The 4,835-nt window shown below is 34.5% G+C and overlaps 1 pseudogene; it reads right to left on the bottom strand.

Moving 5' to 3' along the window:
* Positions 1-3,390: 3,390 nt before the first annotated feature.
* On the bottom strand, positions 3,391-4,163 carry LOC129085771 (40S ribosomal protein S4-like; annotated as a pseudogene).
* Between the last annotated feature and the right edge of the window lie 672 nt (positions 4,164-4,835).

Below are 4,835 nucleotides of genomic sequence, written 5' to 3'. Positions count from 1 at the left end.
AACTGAGACTCAAATCAATGACTTGGAGCAGAAGGAAGAGATAAACATTCAACCAGAAGAGAATGAAGAAAGAGGAATTTTAAAAAATTAGGAGAGGCTTAGGGACCTCCAGGCCAACTTTAAACATTCCAATATCTGAATCATAGGGGTTCCAGAAGAAGAAAAGGAAGAGCAAGAAATTGAAAAGTTATTTGAAAAATTAATGAAGGAGAACTTCTATCTGGCCAAGAAATAGGCTTTCAGGAGATCCAGGAACCTCAAAGAGTCCCAAAGAAGTTGGACCCAAGGACACACATGCCAAGGCACATCATAATTACATTACCCAAGATTAAAGATAAGGAATCTTAAAAGCAGCAAGATAAGAGAGTTACCTACAAAGGAGTTCCCATAAGACTATCAGCTGATTTCTCAAAAGAAACCAAGCAGGCAAGATGGGGCTGGCAAGAAGTATTCAAAGTCATGAAAGACAGGGACCTATACCCAAGGTGACTCTATCCAGCAAAGCTATCATTTAGAATGGAAGGGCAGATAAAGTGCTTCCCAGATAAGTTTATGGTGTCAGAAGTGGGACACAATAGGATCTTCTCAATGAATTGGAGACTGGTGAGCAACCGTGTGTCAGTACACACAGAGCCTGTTATCATCACTGCTTTCTCATCAATCATGGAGTTTAAGGATATATCAACAAAAATATTGCTATGTGGGATATCTGAAATTTTCCTACTTATGTTTTCCTCTGGGACTTTCATGATGTCACAAGTTATATTTAAGTCTTTTATCTATGTTGAGTTTATTCTGGTGTATGGTGTAAATTAGCAGTCTAGTTTCATTGTTTTTGCATGTACCTGTCTAGCCCACCCAGCACCACTTATTGAATAGGCTATACTTACTCTATTTTATGCTCCAGCCCTCTTTGTTGAATATTAACTGACCATAGAGACTTGGGTTTATTTCTGAGTTCTCTATTATATTCCATTGATCTATGTGTTTGTTCTTACGCCAGTAGCAGACTGTTCTGACTACAGTGGCCTTGTAGTATAGTTCAATATCAGGTATTGTGATCCCTCCTACTTTGCTCTTCTTCCTCAAGATTGCTGAGGCTATCTGAGGTCTTTTTTGGTTCCATATAAATTTTTGAAATATTTGTTCTAGATATGTGAAATATGCCATTGGCATTTTAATAGAAATTACCTTGAATCTATAGATTCCTTTGGATAGTATGGACATTTTAATGATATTAATTCTTCCAATCCATGAACATGGTATATGCTTCCATTTATTTGTATCTTCCTTGATTTCTTTCTTCAGTGTTCTACAGTTTTCCAAGTACAGGTTTTTTACCTGCTTGGTTAAATTTATTCCTAGGCACTGCTATAAAAATGAGAAGAGAGAGAGGGAGAAACACAGGTACAAAAAAAATTGGCAATGAATAAGTACCTGTCAATAATAACCCTAAACATGAATGAACTAAATGTTCCAATCAAAAGACATAGGGTACCTGAATGGATAAGAAAACACAAGCCTGGATACCTTCTGGACAGACTTCGTATATGTATATATGTATATACATATATACAAATGTAATTTTCTGTATTTGCCTTTGAAACCTTTTAAACTTCACTTTGGTTGAATAGGTAAGTGTTGTTTCATAATTACCTGTGATCCTTTTGATTAAATATTTTAAAACTTTTGACAATTTTTTGACAAAATTCCCAAAGAGAAATTCTGAATCAATATTTTTTTTTGTACCTCAAATTGATTTTGGGATTTTCTGGAGAGTCCTTGGAAGAAATAAAAAGATTTGCTTTCTTTTCTTGTATAAAAAAAAGAAATATTAATATATAAGGTTATTAGATATGTTAAATTTCATGGGAAACATTGTCAAATAAAAGTAATGTTTAACCTTTTAGATTATATTTATGTAGTATTTTTAATGTAAATGTTCCAGAAATTATCAAATAATAGTGTTTAATCTTAAAAATAATAATAATAATAATAAATATTCTCAGGTGAGGATTTAAAACAAAAAATAGTCTACAGTCACCAATTACTTTTGTTATTCCACCCTCGAGTAAAAGATTAACTACAAGAGATAGTTTATTTTAATAGGCTTATTATAGTAGAGCAAAAATAAAAGCCAACAGAACTAAATAGAAAAAAAATAGAAAAAGCTGTTTCAACACAAACAGAAAGGAAGAGGAGGAAAAAAGTACCTGGCCATGCTGAATTGGCAAAACTTTCAAATAAATAATTCTGTTACATGTTGTTTCAAAAAACTGGGAAGGACAATATGTTCTCTGAACTGATTTTATAAGTTAAACATGGATTTGTTTCCCAAGCCTAAGGCCAATATCAAAATAGTAAATGATAATTATCAGCACAGATGCAAAGTAAGAAAGGGAGAACAGGGGAAAGCAAAGAGAGGGAGGGAAAAAGTGGGAGGAAGGTAAGAAGTAGGGTGGCAAAGTCAGAAAGGAAGAAAAAAATTAAATTATTCCAAGCATGTAAATACAAATGATCACTGATAAACAGGTTAGGCTTATCCCAGGAATGCAAGGTTAGTATAACACATAAAACATTATCAAGACGATTAATCATATTAACAGGAAAACATAAAGGTCATATAATTATATGAATAGCTATAAAGAAAGTATTTGAATACAAAATATTTTCTTGGTTAAAACTCTAGGAATTTTTTGTTCTTAATTTGGTAAAGAGTGTGTACTTTTTAAAATGATTTTATTTTTTATTTTTTATTCTCATTTTTTATTTTTATTTATGTGCTTTTTAAAATTGTTCAAGTACAGTTGTCTCCATTTTCCCGCCACCACTTTCCCCTGCCCCACCCACCCCCACCTCCCACCCTCAATCCTACCCTCTTTTGGCTTTGTCTGTGGATCCTTTATACATGTTCCCTGATGACCCTTCCCCTTTTATCCCCCTCTCCCCTCACCTCTGGTTACTAAGAGTGTACATTTTTTAAGCTGATAGCAACTCACACTTAGCAAGAACATTAGAAATTCTCAGCTTAAAAATAGGCATGTGTCAAATTTCCCTTTGTCATTAATTCTACTTATCATATAGAAAGGTTGTCCACTGTCATTTTTTTAATCAAAAAGAAGCATATAATGAGAAAAGAAAATATAATACGACTTTTTACAAAATATTAAGGAATTTCACAAAGGAGTAGTTTATAAGGAAGATCCATACATTTTATTTATTTATTTTTGCCTGAAAAATTCAATCTGCTTTTCATGTTATAAAGTAGAATAGCAGGAAACCATAAATTAAAACAAGAAAACAGACAAAAATCCTCATTCCCCCATCACAAAAAAGCAATTAATCATGCTGTATTATCTTTAATTAAGTACAAAGACTCTTCCAATCATGTCACCTAGAGCTCACTTCGCCCATTGCTCTGTTTGCCCGGATACCCTTTCCATGGTGAAGGGAAACCCATGGTTTGTTGCCTTTGCCAATGACAAAAACATTGGAGAGCTGCGTGCCAAATCTGTTGCCTTTGGCATCTTTTACATGAAGGACATCAAAAGAACCAGGGCGTCTGTCTGTTAGAGATCACGCCAGTTCTGCCCAGGTTAGCATCTCTAGTCACCGCACACAGGTTACCAGTGTCAAACTTGATGAAATCAGTAATTTTGCTAGTCTCCAAATCAATCTAAATGGTGTCATTGACCTTGATTAGGGGATCAGGGTAGTAGATGGTGCAAACATCATGGGTTTCCAGATGAAGGATTGATTCCTTTTGTGTCCACAAAGATCTTCCTCACTTTGTACAACTTGTGCTTGGCTTCGTCAGGTGTAGTCCAATGAACAGCAAAGCGACCCTTGGTGTTATAGATCAGACGGAAATTCTCTCCAGTCTTGTCAATGCTGGTCACATCCATAAAACCAGCAGGGGAGGTCATATTGGTTTGGACCTTGACATCAATCTTAATAAACTGCTGCATGCAAATCTTTACTTCATCCCTTGTCAGGGCAAGCTTAAGTTTATTCCTTAGGAAAATGATGAGAGGGAGACATTCTCTCAGCTTGTGGGGACCAGTAGATGGGCAAGGAGCAAACACACCAGTCAGTTTATCCAGCATCCAATGCTTTGGAGATGCTACACGCTTCAGATGCTTCTTGGGACCATGAGCCATGGCTGTGCTAGACATGGGAAAAGTATAGATCCATACATTTTAATTGAATTGCCATAAATCAGTGACATACCTTAAAAAAAAGACAATGAAGTAGATGCAGTAGATGTCTGTTCTAGGAACCAGAAAACAATAATAACCCAAAAGAATACAAACCAGGAAAGGGGTCACTGTTTAATGAATATTATTGGGATAACAAGATATCAGTATCAATAATTATGTGAATTATTACCTTACACTGTAAAATAAAATAAAATAAAGCCCATTTTAAAAGCTTGAAGCTATGAGAGTATTACAGCCATGGAAGGTTCATGGTGACTACCGTCAATCAAAAATAAGATATCAAAGTAGCATGAAAGAATACAGCAAAACAACACATACAAAATTCACAGGTTAACCATTCATTATGAAAATCAAAATGTAAATAACTCTAGGGTCCACCTTTTAAATGAGCTAACATTGATTTATATAATAGAAATCCAATACACTGGGATGGTTACAGATTGGTGCACTAACAATAGCCAGTAAGCTATGAAGTGGTACGTCTTTGCAGAAAGCAATCTGACAATATTTAAAAGCATTATTAAATTGTTTTGTATGTTAACAAAATAGCTATAACTTGTAGATATAATCTCACTCCCCTCAAAATTCCAAATTTTAAAAACATCAATTTACATG

This window comes from Pteronotus mesoamericanus, unplaced genomic scaffold, assembly GCF_021234165.1.
Source record: "Pteronotus mesoamericanus isolate MK-2021 breed Mesoamerican mustached bat unplaced genomic scaffold, CSHL_Meso_final scaffold_31, whole genome shotgun sequence".
NCBI lineage: Eukaryota > Metazoa > Chordata > Mammalia > Chiroptera > Mormoopidae > Pteronotus > Pteronotus mesoamericanus.
This window is presented reverse-complemented; position numbering and strand designations above follow the sequence as displayed.